This window comes from Myotis nattereri (assembly GCF_964212035.1).
Source record: "Myotis nattereri genome assembly, chromosome: 8".
Classification (NCBI taxonomy): Eukaryota; Metazoa; Chordata; class Mammalia; order Chiroptera; family Vespertilionidae; genus Myotis; species Myotis nattereri.
Genome location: NC_138083.1, coordinates 45,875,279 through 45,881,331, shown reverse-complemented (window position 1 = coordinate 45,881,331; position 6,053 = coordinate 45,875,279).

The window sequence follows — 6,053 nt, the reverse complement described above, 5'->3', positions numbered from 1 at the left end:
CCCGTTTTTTGATTGGGTTGTTTATCTTCCTTTTGTTAAGTTGTATGAGTTCTCTGTCAATTTTGGAGATTAAACCCTTATCTGAAATAGCACTGGCAAATATGTTCTCTCATGCAGTGAGTTTTCTTGTTGTTTTGTTGATGGTTTCTTTTGCTGTGCAGAAGCTTTTCATTTTGATGTAGTCCCATTTGTATGGCGTTTCCTCAAAAAGTGAAAAATGGAACTCCCATTTGACCCAGTAATCCCCATTTGACCCAGTAATCCCAAGAAACCAGAAACACCCATCAGAAAAGATATATGCACCCCTATGTTCGTAGGAGCACAATTTACAATAGCTAAGATTTGGAAACAATCTAAGTGCCCATCAGCAGAGGAGTGGATTAAAAAACTGTGGTACAGGAGAAAAACTAAGATGGCGGCATAGATAAACACCGGGAAATAGTCACCTCCCACAACAATTGAAAAATACCGCAAAGGACGGAGCAAACATCGTCCAGACCAACAGGAAGGCTGGCTGAGTGTAATTTCTACAACTAGAAGAAAAGAAAAGCACGCTGAGAGCCAGAGGAGCTGCGGAGGCTGAGTGCAGAGGTACGGCGGCGGCTCGCGCGCGCGCGCGGAAAGGGGGTGGCACCTGAGGACGCGGCTGTCTTTTTGAATCACAAGCTCCCGACTGCTCTGAACTCCGGTTCCGGGAAGTCTCTGGGGACCCAGGACTCATACGGGGAGAGGCTGCTCTGTCAGGCGGCAGCGGGCGAACTTGAGGGTGGATTTCCCTCAGAGGTGCTTGCAGCCATTACCGGGACACTGAGACGCGCGACTCCAGGCGCGGAGAATCAGCCATAGCTTCTTTCTCCGCCCTTTTGACTCCCTGAGACCCCGCCCCACCCAGGCTGCAGCAGAGGCTTTTGCATGTGAATGTACCTAACTACAGCCCAGCCAAGCAGACCCGGAACTTCCAAGAGAAGGCCCAAGGCCCCGCAGCGGCTTGCATTGCTTCACAGCTGAGCCTCTTCGTGGCTCCGGCTGTGTGGCCTCAGGCAGGGGCTGAATTAGCACCTCCTTAGATCCAGGAGCCACTGTACCCAGTGGTCAGAGGGGGACCATTCTCCCACTTCAGACACAGCTGCTTCCCACAGCCAATTGGCCTGGAGGTCAATTCCTCCCAGTGATCCTACAACAACCAAGGCACCAAGAGTGCACCAAGAGTGTCCACCCCAGGTAACTGGGGAGGCTGAGCCACTGGGCCCTACAGGACACCTGGCGCGCAGGGCCACTCTATCAACACAGGGAAGCAGCCAAAATGCGGAGACAAAGAAACAGGTCACAATTGGCAGAAACGGAGGAGGGCAGATGACTGGATATAGAGTTCAAGGCCACGTTTATAAGGTTTGTCAAGAATTTTATGGAAACCGTCGATAAATTTAATGAATCCCTCAAGGAGTATAATGAGACCATGGAGGACATGAAAAAGGACCAACTAGAAATTAAGCATACACTGACTGAAATAAAGAATAATTTACAGAGATCCAACAGCAGGCAAGAGGATCCCAAGAATCAAGTCAAAGATTTGAAATACAAAGAAACAAAAAATACCCAACCGAAAAAGAAAAAAGAAAAGAGATTCAAAAAATATGAAGATAGTGTAAGGAACCTCTGGGACAACTTCAAGCGTACCAACATCAGAATTATAGGGGTACCAGAAGGAGAGAGAGGGCAAGATATTGAAAACCTTTTTGAAGAAATAATGACAGAAAACTTCCCCCACCTGGTGAAAGAAATGGACTTACAAGTCCAGGAAGCGCAGAGAACCCCAAACAAAAGGAATCCAAAGAGGACCACACCAAGACACATCATAATTAAAATGCCAAGAGCAAAAGATAAAGAGAGAATCTTAAAAGCAGCAAGAGAAAGACAGTCAGTTACCTACAAGGGAGTACCCATCCGACTGTCAGCTGATTTCTCAACAGAAACCATGCAGGCCAGAAGAGAGTGGCAAGAAATATTCAAAGAGATGAATAGCAAGAACCTGCAACCAAGATTACTTTATCCAGCAAAGCTACCATTCAGAATGGAAGGTCAGATAAAGAGCTTCACGGATAAGAAAAAGCTAAAGGAGTTCATCACCACCAAACCAGCATTATATGAAATGCTGAAAGGTATTCTTTAAGAAGAGGAAGAAGAAAAAGGAACTCTTACCATTTGCCACAGCATCGATGGAACTGGAGAGCGGATAAATACCACAAGATCTCACTTATTTGTGGAATATAATGAACAACATAAACTGATGAACAAGGACTGATCCAGAGACGGAGAGGCTTTGATTGGACTGTCGGGCCTTGGAGGGAAGGTAGGGGAGGGTGGGGGCAAGGGGGAAGGATCAACCAAAGGACTTATATGCAACCATATAGGCCTAACCAATGGACACGGACAACGGGGGGGTGAGGGGATGAGCGGGGGGGGGGGGGGTAGAGGGTACACATATGTAATATCTTAATCAATAAAAAAAAAAAAAAGAAAGAAAAAAAAACTGTGGTACATCTACACAGTGAATACTACGCCACTATTAAAAATAAGGAACTTTTACCATTTGCAACAGCATGGATGGAACTGGAGGGCATTATGCTAAGTGAAATAAGCCAATCAGAGAAAGATAAATATCACATGATCTCACTCATATGTGGGATATAATGATCAACATAAACTGATGAACAAAAATAGATCCAGAGACAAATGGCAGGGGAGGTTCGGGGAGGGGGGGTGGTGGTTAGAGAGCAACCAAAGGACTTGCATGCATGCATATTAGTATAACCAATGGACACAGACACTGGGTGGTGGGGGCTTGCCGAGAGTAGGAATGGCTGGGGGGGGGGGAGGGGTCAATTGGGGAAAAAGGAGACATATGTAAAACTTTAGACAATAAAAACAAAATTCCATTCCACGTGCCTTGATTACAAAGTCCAACAAATAGAGTAGGACTGGGAGTATTAAATGTCTTTTCTAGTTAAAAGATTGACCTTCAGTGGCATTGAAACAGCAGATTCCCATGAAACATTTTTTAGGTTCAGCAATTTTTGGTTTTTCATTTCACCATCAAAATATATCATTTTCAATTCTGTTTTTAAATACCAAATAGGGAAACTGATAAGTCAAAAGAAGAAAGTTGCCAGCTGATATCCAATCTTAAGGTGGACAGGTTGACCTTTTACTCAGGCTCCCAGGTCCTGTCCCCACAACCCTCTCTCCCAGATTCTTAGCCTCATTTGTTACTCAGAAATGTGCTATTGTGCCATTCATTAGACATGTAGCTAGTAATTAAATGATGCGTACTACACAAAACTACAACCAACTTTTTTTTTTCTGACACAATACCTTTTTGAAAATGTTTGCAGATGTAAGTCTATGCACCTAAAAGGAAAATACTTGGTTTGAGCAGGAGTGGGGAAAGGTGTTTAAAATTGACTTTTGTAAGTGCATTATCATGTTTCTGGTATCCATAGTCTGGGGGACCATGGGGTTAGGCTGAGGGCAGAGTGCTCATCTTTTTCTTCCATGCTAATGATGTATGTCACATTTGCCTGGAGGTCAACAACAGAAACAGGATGGCTACTTCGGTCAACACACCTTCCATCACATGGCTGGCTGATAGGTCAACTCTCAAACCCCCTTATCAGTCCAGAAGCTCTCAGTAGCTTCAAAGGACTAAAACAAATAGCAATCAGGGAGAAAGGGTTGGCCTCCAGGATTGCTGAGCATGTTCAGAAAGGTATGCTACCTCATATGAAGAACAGGTTTCCTGCTGAGAACAGCCTGAGTCATGTCCTTCACATGACCAGCACTGTCAGAGTGTCGCCTTCCTCATGGTTGTGTTCCAGGTCAGAGCTAGTGATTCCACAAGTGGCGGGCATGCTTTGAGGGCTTTCATATTATGCATTTCCTTCAAGATGGTCTGAGTGAGATGGATTTGGTCCTAGAGGGGCTGGATAAGAGACCCTGTTGCAAACTAAACCCACGAATGCACCTATCAGCCTACTGATTCTTTTCATTATCTGTTAGGGGGTGCATGATATCAGTATGACTTATTATTGCTGATAAAAAATGAGTTTTTTTATTGTTTTGTTCATTTTCGGCATTTACAACAGCCTGGCACGTGGAGGCATTCAATATCTCAATGAACTCTCTATTTACTAGTATGTGTCAGTGTCTTTCACTAAATTGTAAACTCATAAATAGCATATCAATTATCGTCATAGTTTTTTTGTTTTGTTTTTTGATAACCCTTACCCAAGGACATTTTTTTCCATTGATTTTTTAAAGAGAATGGAAGGGAGGAGAGACAGAGAGAAATACTGATGTGAGAGAGACACATCGACTGGTTGCCTCCCACACACGCCTGGACTGGGGATCGAATCAAGACCCTACAGTTCACAAGCCAACACTCTAATGACTGAGCCAAATTGGTCAGGGCCATTTTCATAGTTTTAATAATGCCTAGTAGACTTGTGTCTAGAGCAGCCATGGGCAAACTACGGCCAGCGGGCCGGATCCGGCCCATTTGAAATGAATAAAACTAAAAAAAAAAAAAAAGACCGTACCCTTTTATGTAATGATGTTTACTTTGAATTTATATTAGTTCACACAAACACTCCATCCACGCTTTTGTTCCGGCCCTCCGGTCCAGTTTAAGAACCCATTGTGGCCCTTGAGTCAATAAGTTTGCCCACCCCTGGTCTAGAGGGTATTCTGTGAATGTTTAGGGGTTGAATTGAAAGATAAATTGGAACCATGGCTGGTTTGGCTCAGAGATTAGAGCATCACCCACGGGCCAAAGGGTCTGGTTCAATTCTTAATCAAGAGCATGTCCCTGGGTTGCAGGTTAGACTCCCAGCCCCAGTTGGGGCATGTGTGAGAGGCAACCAATCAATGTATCTCTCTCACATCAATGTTTCTCTCTCTCTCCCTCTCTCTCTCTCTCTATTTCTGTCTCTCTTCCTACCTCCCTTCCACTCTCTAAAAAAGAAAAAAGAAAAAACAATGAAAAAAATATTCAGATGAGGATTAACAAAAAAAGACAAGAAAAAGAAAAGTAAATTGGAGTCTGCAACTCCAGGCAAAATCAAGTTTATTTCATAGTCAGTGAGAAAAGAAAAACTTATTTTAAGCAGCTCAGTTAAATGGTTTAATATTTATTAAGTGTCTATCATACATTAATGCTCTAAAGCAGCAGTTCTCAACCTGTGGGTCCCAACCCCGTTGGGGGTTGAACGACCCTTTCATAGGGGTTGCCTAAGACCATCGGAAACATAATTACATATTGTTTTTGTGATTAATCACTATGCTTTAATTATGTTCAATTTGTAACAATGAAATTGGGGGTCACCACAACATGAGGAACTGTATTAAAGGTTCGCGGCATTAAGAAGGTTGAGAACCACTGTTCTAAAGGCTGGAGTCGGTATTTTATCTGTTATTGAAAGGGGACTAAGGGGTGAAAAGGAGCACTGGTGGATAGAAACAAAGAGAGGACTTTGAGCTGTGATGGAAATTTAGTGAAATCATTCTGATGAGAAACCAGAGAAAAAAGTTTTGGGGTGGAAGGAAATTTAATTTGCTTGAAATTTTGGGGGAAACCCCATGGTTTTTTGGAGATTGTTGGAGTTAGTAGTAAAGGCCGGGCATAGGGCAGGATGGGCACAGAGATCAAGTTTTGAAGCCATTTCTATGCTGTTGATACTTAAAGCCCAGGAAGAGGATAAGGTAGCAGAGATACAGTAGTAAGGGAGAAGACACATCAGACTTGAGGAAATTCTGCAGGTAGTGAAGGAGATAGAAAAGGAATATAGAACATTATACAAGTGAGATTTCTAAATTGGGTAGTTGACATCAAATATTAAGGGGGAGGAAGTGCTTTAATTACTTAGGAGATGGCAGATGATTGGAAAGAATTGGGGAGTGGGAAATAAAATGAATTAGACATCTATTTCCTTTCCTTTGAGCTTATGTTGGGGAGGAAGAAAATTTCCTCTGCCCTCAAGGTTCTTCTGACTGGTCTA